A 10,923-nucleotide genomic window follows, 5' to 3' on the forward strand; every position below is an offset into this window, starting at 1 on the left:
TTGTGATTTCTTTATTAATTATATTAGTCATTGGTACCTTCTGAAGTATTTTCGTTCTTTTATTTTAGAAATTAATCTTAGTCATTATGTCCAAAGCTGGTAAAAGAAAGTTAACATTCAAGAGTGAATTGGAAAAATAATATAAAAAGTCTTAAAAAGTTTAAACATACAGCTAGTCTTTCAGTCGCTGTTAAAAGCTCAAGAGTTCATGTGTTTTTAAAAAAAATTTGTGCCTGAAGAAAGTGACTTGTGAATAGTTGCCAAAAAAGCAGCCTTTGCTTATCACAGTGCTGTCCATAACATAAGCTTTAAAACAGCTGATTGCTCTTCCAAACTAATAGCAAAGTTACTTGAACCAAAGTTCAGTTCTGCCAGAACGAAAAATGAATTATTATTTGAAGCAATTGTTCCTTTAGCAAAAGAGGATTGAAGACAGACTTAATGGATGTCCAATTCGTTTCACTTACAGCAGATGTTTCAAATCGAAAAAATGCCAAAATAATATCTGTCAGGTGCGATATTTTTTGCCAGTGGACGGAGTGAAAGTAAAATTTTTAGACTTTCATTGGCATGAGAAGTTTTGACGAATTGCTTGGTGTCCACTTTAAAAAAAAAACATGGTTTATCCAAAAAAATGTTGCTTATTGTTGTGAACTGCAAAACAAGTTTTGGAGATGTGGAGAGAAAGGGGAAAAACATTGTATCTAGTCAATTGAAGAAGGAACTTGGCAGAAATATTGTGGGTGTTGGTTGTGGTGCTCATATTGTACATAACTGTCTCTGAGCTGCAATTGATGTCCTTCCTATTGAAATGGAAAGCTTGATGGTCAAATGTTACGAGAATTTCTTATTCACACTGTGCACGTCAATACCTAAATTGAGTACAAGAAGGTTTCCTAATATAGAAATACGCAACTTTTATCTTTGTTACCAGCTGTTGAGAGATTTCTCCAAATTTATCAAGGACTGAAGAAATATTTTTGTTCATAAAAATAGTGGTCTTTGTTGATGAAAAGATTTCTTGATTTGATGAAGTTGTTCTTGTCAAATTTTTCTGGTCTTCAAAATGTGATCAAAGTATTTCTGTACCTAATCTCAGGCAAGTATTGGAGTACATTTTTTATTTAACAGAAACGTCGGATCTTGTTGAAAGAGAATTTTCAGTGATGAAAAGCATTTGGTCTCAAGAAAGAGGTCTAATTAATGAATCACCAGTAAAAGTACTGTTGCATTGTAAACTCAATATTGACTTGAGTTGGAGTGAGTTCTTTGAAAAGTAAAAACTAATAGATTTTTGCATAGAGTTCATTCAAGTGAAAAAATATGAATCTTCACAAAAAAATGTATAGTGAAACATTTATGAAATTTTTATGTTCCTTGCCTTGCTGAATTCAAATAAATATTAGAGATATAAACTACCAGTATTCCTATTTTTGTGTGGGCCAGGCATGGCCAAGTGTGTTAAGGCGTTCGACTTGTAATCCGAGGGATCGGGGTTCAAATATCGGTCGCACCAAACATGCTCGCCCTTTCAGCCGTGGTTCAATCCCACTATTTGTTGTTAAATAGTTGTGATGACCAGCTGCCTTTTTTCTCGTCTTACACTGCTAAATTAGGAACGGCTAGCACAAATAGTTTTCGAGTAGCTTTGCGCGAAATTCAAAACAAATTAACAAAATCTCATTTTGTGGCAGCATTAAAGCTTAAGTGAAGTTGGTTATAAAAGCACTTCCTTATTATACCAGTGCTGGTATCTATAATAAATATTGGAAACTGTCCCGGTTTGAAGTTTGGAAATTAAGGTGAGCCTACATGTAGAGAAAAATATTATTTCTTATTTTATAAGACAAACAATCGTAAAATGTTTTATCCACTCGAGTAAAATAGCCCTAAGTAGACAGAGTAATGATTTCTGCACATAAGGTTCCAAAAACATGAACTTCTTAATTGGAGCACTGTAGCTCCGCAATAAAGAAACTGTAGTCTACTTCAGCAGAATCTATACCCCCTGTAGCTAAGATTAAAACTCAGGTAAAGCATTAGCTATAGTCGACACTATTCGAAGTGCAATCGGGCGAATGGCATTTCCTAATACTACCCCATAGATTGTCTTATTTTCTAATCGTACGACTGGTCATCCAGTACCTTCTCCTGGCAGACCCATAAGACCTGGCACTGTATTTATTACTGTTACCCCATCTGCTTTGCATAAAAAGAGAGAGAAGGAGAGATAAAAATAAGTTTTCTCTCCAGTGTAGAAGTTACCTGAGTTCCCTCAAGGTGTCCCCAGTTTTAAAAACTCATACGAGTGTACAGTAGTTCATAATCTACCTGAAAGTCATCACGAGAAACATTATCTACTCTGTAGAATAGAACATGACGTGACATACGAACTTGAAAAGTAAAAAATAAACATATTTGTTACCGTTAATTGTAGGTTTATTTACAAGATACATCACGCTTAAACGGAGTAATTGGTATGTGATGCTTTGTATTGCAATGACAATACAACATTTCAAAACTAAACACTGAAAATTTGATATCACTGGATTTATCTTTGCATTTTATTTTTTTCTGCACAACTTTAGTTACATAATGATGGAATGTGGCCTGCTACATTTTCATGTCCATTTAAAGTCCTAGTGTGATGTCCCACAATCCAATGTCTGTTATACTAATTATCACTCTCGTAATAAATAATTACAAGGAGATTAGTTTGTACATGCCTCAATACCACCACTCTATTTAGGTATGACTTACAGTCGAAGGGAGAATGGCCATATGAGCACAAGCTGAATGAAATGGCCATGTACTTTGGAATCTTAGTCCATGACTGCTTACATCCTTTATGTAAGATATTAAATTAATGTAAAACACGAATTTTAGTAATTGACTAGTATAGTCATAGTATCAATTAATTATGTCTGTAAACGGCACGCATTACGTCACAACACTTACATAAGAACAACCTTATCGATAATTTTAAAGAAATGTTTAGGGTCCACCTCTCACCATCTATGAAATCAGTGGCAGGTAAATATGTCTCACTTCGTCACCACTGTGAACCACTGGAGCAGACAGGAGTTTGCTGCCAGTGTATCCACCACTACTGTGTTACTGAGGCACTATCAGTGCTCAAGAAAAAATCCACAACTCTATATACATGTGCTACTACACAAGGAGCCACTCAGAGACAAATTATTTCGCCATTACATGATGCACTGTGAGTTTGTTCCAAAGCTCACTGACAATCAAATCCCTGTCATTAAGTTGTTCTTTGATATAGTGCTGTACATTTTCGACCACTGAACTATACAAACTGTCCCAGTGCAGTTCCTGAGTCCAACCATTTTAGAAAGCGAACCACTTGAAACAATTGACGAAATATCCAGTTCCACTTTCAGCATTCCAAGGTAACTTAGCAGGCTGACCTGCTTCATTTCACCACCATTGCGAAAATATGGATCATTGTCTTCAGCATTTGTAGCTCTATGTATCTGATATATTTTCACTACTTAAAGTACACCATTCTTATCTTTATGAGTTTGGAGACCTGCATTCTCTACTTCTGTGATATGTAGAGTTCTGTGTTATTTATGCATTGCATGTTTATATGAACTCTTAGACTTAGTCACACAGGATTGTCCATGTGCTTTACTGGCCTGGAAGGTCCAAATATCTGCAAAATAACGCTGAGTTGATGACTACTTTACCTGGTGAAGTTGTGGCTCATTGTGAGAGAATTAGGGATTCAATGACAAAAAATGAAAGAAAAAGAGGAACATTATCTTAAAATGTCCTTTATATAGATTTTTGTTTCATTAACGGATACCCTTAGTTAGTGTTTTTAGTTGTCCAGTAGCCAGGTTCCCATATAAAAAGGTTGTGTAAGCATATTCAAATTGAATTTAATATGTTGCTCAAAAAATAAGAGGGACAAATACTTATTTAGTATATTTTTGTAATAACTAAATTTATGTATGAAAAACATATTCGTTCGTCTACAATTGTAATTCTAAGCTTACGAGTGAAGTGTGAAACAACTCAATCGAAACTGAACGCACTCAAGGAGAATACAACTCAAGGTACCGTATATAAGGCTGTCACATGAAACTATGTATTTCTCATTACTTCTCGAAACAAACGCCAACATGGATCTTTTGTAGCTCGTTTTGTCATTACGTACCTTCATCTTGTGTATCCAAGCAGTGAGGCGCCATCGGACAGAGAACGAGGTGTCCAGGGCAGTCCAGATGGTGGAGGATGGCCAGACTTAGAGGAGGGTGGCACAGCGCATCGGTGTGTCACCAAGCGTTAGCAGTTTATTTTGGCGACGCTACCAGGAGATAAACACTTGTGGCAAGAAGATCAGGTCAAAGCCGTCATCGCTTTAGAACAACCAGAAAGGACTGCTATATCGTGACTGTTGGTGCGGCTCGGTCACTGCGAAATGACCCTCAACATTTCACTGGAACCCGTGTGTCGACCCAAACAGTTCGCAATCATCTGCACGAAGAACGCCTTAGGGCCAGACGGTATGCAGAAGGCGTTATTCTGCAGCGCTACCGTGCAGCCAGGTTGGAGTTTGCTCGTCAGCACCTGGACTGGGAATTTCGTCAATGGGCCACCGTGCTGTGGACAGACGAGAGCAAGTTCACTGTGTTTCGTGATGATAGACATGCTTGAGTATGGAGACGCCGAGGAGAGCGATTTTCCGCCTGTAACATTAACATTGTGCAAGTCGACGCTCATTGAGGAGGTTCTGTAATGGTCTGGGCAGGCATATGCTTGGTTGTCAGCACGGACTTACTTATACTCGACAGGTTTGTTCTGAATGCACAAGGATATAATGACAATATTCTGTAACTCATTGTGAGGCCTTTTGCCGGTGCTGTGGACTATGGGTTTATTCTCATGAGAACCCGCGACCCTCAGATTGCGAGTCGCACACCTTAACACACCTGGCCATGCCGGAACTAGTTCATATGGGATATAAGGTTTGATGATATTTGTTATTTTTAAACATTTTATTTCTTCATGTTTTATCGTTCATCACACATTAAGAAATGGATAAAGATGAATCTTAAATGAGGGAAATTACCTAAAAAAATAAAAGCATTGTCACATTTGGAACACTGAGATAAATTATATAAGAAAACGCACCGGTTCCTTTAAATTTTGTGAGCAGTTTCTAATTCAGAATGTTCAGATATTTCTAATTAATGACAGCTCCGAGTGATTTATAAGTAACTGACTTTTTGCCTTTAAATTGTTATTAATATATAATAGAAAACCTTATTAAAATTACAATTTGTATCAAACAAGGATAGCCAGCCGTAGTTAACGTGTCTTACATTTTCCTTCCATTTGCTGGTACATTAAAGTCATATGTTTTCCTGTACTTATAACATACACATAAAAAACAAAAATACTTAAGTGATACAATAATCTGTTACCAGTGTACAAACAGTAAAATCTTAGTTCTATCGGAATCTCTGAAAAATTAGTCTATGTCAGAATCTTTTATGGAATATGATATTTAATTTTCAAATTATCACATTTTTACCACTGTAGTTATTTTAGATATCCAATAACAAAGCTTTAGAAAAGTATTATTGATTTTTTAACCTTTTCTGAGAGCAATGTAACAAGAGTTAAACATGAAACATTTTATTTTACTCTCTATAGTGTTAAGGTTTAGCTCACCCTCCTACCATCTTCGAAAAAAAAATTGCTGTGAGGTTTTAACTTGTCCTCAAATAATAGGAGAGAATATTAGTCTTCGGAGAAACACCAATTCAAGAATTTCTCTTAAACGTAAGTTCTGTCAGTTTGAATAAACAATCAAAACAGTGTAAATAAGATCATAGAGTTTTTATCGTTAGCTATTTGTGTGTTTAGCCTTGCATAAAAGGAAAGAAAGTATTATCAAGTAGATGGGCGAAGAAGAGAAACACAAAAAAATTATACTTCACACATACACAAAACTGGGAATTGTAATATTCTTCACAAAAACATTTTAATGAGTATTTTATCATAAAAATACAGTAGGAAAATCTCAATCAACGTTATAAGTTTCTTTTCCATATAAATATTCTAATAAGGATAATACTTATTGATTTATTGTCGTATCTGCAGATGACCACGCAATACTGGGCCCCCTATTCATCAGGCAAGAACCCTTGTATTAGAATATTTAGCGTTTACTACCTAAAACGTATAATCTTACGTTCAGTCTTTGATGGTAAATATATTGATCTTGTAAACTATTTACTTGCTAGTTAATTTACAGTAATTTCTCGGTAAGTTGCTATTGCAGCAGACTGTAACAGTTTTATAGAAATAAAAGATACGTTTTAAATTCAGTGTGCTTGTTTGTTCGTTTTTGACTTTCGCGCAAAGCAACACGTCCTTCATTAGTGTAAAACTAGAGTGAGAGCAACCAGTCATCACCAACCACCGCCAACTCTTGGACCACTCTTTTATCAACAAATAGTGGGATTGATCATAACATTATAACGCCCCCACAGCTAAAAGGGCGAAAATGTTTGATGTGGCATCGATTACGTTGTGTAAAAAAATAGAAAATAGCTTTATTTTCGGTTCATGTTGATATTTTAAGCTGTAGCCAAAACTAAATCTTAATTCTTTAACTCCCAAACTATGAATTTTTATGTTTCGTATAGAATCCTTCACAAAACTTTTTCAAGCTAAAATATTTTCTCGTGATAATGACCCACGCCAGTAGAATAGTAAGTCTACGGTTTACAACGATAAATTCAGACGTTCGATTCCCCTTGATGGGCTCAGCGGATAGCCCGATGTCGCAATGATATAAAAAAAAAAACACCAGACGCCAACTTATGATAACTTAACAATGTCACAGTATTTTTACGCTCAATAATTAGGTGAATGATGGTGACGTCGACTAATACAAACCTTTATATTTCAGTTGAAATGGAATATCCTCGTCATTATGTTTAGCTAAGAGATTCAAGTTCATAGAAAGAGAAAAAAAGAAAACACTTCTCATTCCTTGATTCTAATACAACAAAACAAAAATATTGTATTTATTTAATAAAAGAATATAATAGAGATATTATATTTGTCTTGGCAACACAACATAACAGAACTATTTCATTTATTTGATAGCACTACATAAAAATATTATGTTTCTTTTAGCTACATAACATATAAAAATATTTTGTTTATATTGGTGACACAAAATAAAAGAAATATAGTGTTTGTCTTGGTTCAGTCTATTACCCTATTTTCTATATTTAAATCTTCCTTTCAGAATAATTATCACGTAATTTAACTTTACTAGGCTTCTTGATGACGAGACCCCTTTTCTTAACCTAAAGATGACCCAGGAAGATCGAAACGTTGTTCTGTCCTTATCAATAAAAGTTTTGATATCCATACCAGCCGTTTTGAGATACATTTTCACTAGACTGAAGAATTAGCAAGAAGTAGAAAACGTCTCCCGCTAGTACAGAGGTTTGTCTCCGAATTTACAACGCTGAAATCACGGGTTAGATTCCCTTCGGTGGGCTAAGCAGATAGCCCGATATGGGTTTTGCTATAAGAAAACACAAACACAACACAGAAGTAGTAATTTATCGCCATTTATGAGTAAATAGCAGCATGAATAATGAGACTGAGTTGAAAATTTAATGTGTGACGATGCTTTCTAATTCAAGTTTAGAAGATAGCAGTTCAAAGGTAATAAGTTCCCCAAATCTACAGTTTCGTCCTGATATTTACGACATTTAAACAGCAGTGATTTAGTAACATATATATGTACGTAAATATTCCACCTCATGCAGAAAGCGTCCTGTAATACGTCACAGTAAAGTCCGGAATGAACTTTTAATCTACAAGTAAGAAGTGGAACAGTGTGTACATAATATTAATATGTTTTAGTATTTATGATATCTGGTGAAAACTCCTGCTGATTAAGTTTGTCAGACTTAAATTTCATTTTAGTACCACATAAAGATACATTGTAAAACATTGAACACTTTTCATGATGATGAAAAACCCACTTCAAGTAAACACGTATTATAAAGACGTCTGCTGTGTGCATTAAAAATTTAAATAATATAATTTACAGAACAACGTTTCAACTTTCTTAGGACATATTCAGGTTACTAAAGATAGTTTGCAACTGACCATTTCTGGGTACATGTTTTATGGACGAGATTGTGAATGGGAACGAGAGTGTAGATGGATGTGGTTTGGGAGTTATTATTGTTACTATTCCATCGTTGTTTTATGCAGGTGATAATCAATAGTTATTAATGAAACTTCTCAGTGAAAGGTAAAAATAATGTTTGTCTCTACTGCTGCTACCTTTTTAACAAAGGTTAATTTAACAAATTACATTTTGAAATTGATTTACCTACACAGTATTTTCTAAAAAACCTCTCTTCTGAAGGTGCTTTATTAGAATCACATAGAAAAACAAATATAGATATATATTTCAAATGTAGGTGTTTCCTGCCTTTCAAGTTACGACTGAGGACAACCTTTGTTATCTTAATAGATAATATTCGCTTGTCATTGGTTAAAATTTGTTTTCGGTTAAGGACACGTGTATGACAGCTACAACTGATAAAACAAATTTTATATTTAGAACAAAGAGCAGAAAATAACATTTGTCTAAATATACTTTTTAGTATTTTATTTTTTCAAGATGTTGGAACATTAATGAATACACTGTCATAGCCTACTATAAAAAACAGGTTTTACAGGTACATTGGGAGGCTTCAAGACGTCATGAACACTATCTTTTATGTCCAGTAAAGGAAAGAGGCAGTAAGCTGAGTTTATCTTAGATCCCTTTAAATGGCCGCGTATCGTAAAGAAACATTGGGATGTTTGAAAATACCATTAACATCATGAGTGTGTAATTGATGAGTTAGTATGAATTCCTCTTTAGAAACGATATTTACCAAATTAAACAGAACTCTAATTAATTTCAATTTTAATGTTAGAGAATAGTCCTTTAAACCAAAGGTCTGTTGTTAGTTCATAGTTATTATCCTTGATTTATATTGTTTTTGTAAGCTTAAATTATAGTTTCTTTCGATGGATTCCCATTTCTTGCAATTTTTAGAATTTCTTCATAAAACGAGCTTTTGTACATTTTTAAAAACCAATTTAAGACATACATAACAAAATAGACCGCTAGTAACACAGCAACACACATTCATTCAAAAATAATATACAGGTTTCAATATGTTTTAAATAAACGATATTCGAGCTAAACCACGTCCTTACTATCCACGTTACCAAGTCTGGTCTCACCCTATCTGAAGAGTATGCAGCGTAGTTTCTTTGTCACAAGGCTCCATAGTAACTATATCATGTCTACTCCCCCATGCTCAAGGACGTTGGTTTTTCAACGCCTTTTAATAGCTCATTAGCAGATAATTACATTATCAGTGTGTTAAATATGGAATAAAATAAATACCTGTTTCATTCTCCAACTGGTTAAGGGATGTGATTGTTAACTGGGAGGTATGACTGGAATCTTTATCTTACTGAATATTTTCCTTGTTTCCACAAGAAGATCCTTTTTAGGTGTGATGTAAATTGTTGAATTGGACACTTGAATGGCCATTACGACTGTATTTTGTGTTGATGAATTCCAATTCCTTACAAGGTTCCATAATTTGCCTTACTCAATTTGGGTAGATGTAGTTGGGAGTCTTATTCTTGATGGTGTTGGTAGCCCATGTTGATCCATATCACCTTATTTTTAAAATTTCATTGAGTGAAATGAACTTTTCCGTCTTATAAAATTTTAATCACCTGAGTATATCTTTATTATATGAATGAATGAATGAATATTGCACTTTACGTAGGGTGTGGTGGGCACATCACTTGCTGTTTTCCCTTTTCAAACTCGTTTTGATATAACGAATTCAACCCTTAGTTAGATTACATAAACCTTGATAGGGCTAGAAAAACTAGTGATACAATATTTGCACAACTTTTCTGTGAGTTTTACATTGTAGTTTGTTTGCTAGAAATATATTATTATATATTTTTTATTAGTTTCATAGAAAACAAATATAACATGGTACTATTTTCTAAATATTCCTCGAATTCTTGTATTTTAAAGTTTCAAATACCTATTTTGCAAAAGTAAAACAATGTTACAATGTGACCTCAGATATTGTAATATGGTTGCATTCTGACCTGACAAACTATAATAACAAAGTGTAACTTATAATATTTGTAAGCAAAACTAAGAAATTATAAAGTGATGTAGTTTTTAAAGTGCGAATTACAAAATTACAAGAGGAAGTTACAAATCAAACAGTGCAACTAGAATACGAAGCTACAATACGGAGAGTATACTATAAAAAAGAGAAATAGCTTAGCAGTTAGTGTGCTGGGCATCTTATCCAGGGTTTAAGGTCCGAGATGTATTACCATTGAACCGCACTTACTGCTGTGGATATATTATAAAAATGTCAGACTGTACATGAAGCTTTGGAATATACAACCTGGATATTTATCCGATGTGATCATAAAATGACGGACTATACCTGGAACCTAGGAACTTCTAGCCTTGACATCAGCTCAAGTGCTACCAATATGTTATTGAAGTTAGAAACTACATTTCCTGACTAAAACACGAATATGGACTTCAAACTTAGTTATACTCAGTTTTCAATATCGGAAGCAGGAAGCAACTAATGAGGTTTATAGAAAACTATAGTGCACTGTAGTCCGCGTTGCGTTACTTTTGTATACTTATAAATAGCTTAAGAGAATACTGTGATTAAAGTAACCTGACGAGTAACTTAAGACTAACCTGTTGAGCTATCTGACTTAGCTCCACAGTCACGTCTCCTGCAGTTTCCGACACCAACAATCACTACCTTCTTGCCATCATATCCATCTGGT

The sequence above is a fragment of the Tachypleus tridentatus genome, chromosome 10 (assembly GCF_004210375.1).
Source record: "Tachypleus tridentatus isolate NWPU-2018 chromosome 10, ASM421037v1, whole genome shotgun sequence".
NCBI lineage: Eukaryota > Metazoa > Arthropoda > Merostomata > Xiphosura > Limulidae > Tachypleus > Tachypleus tridentatus.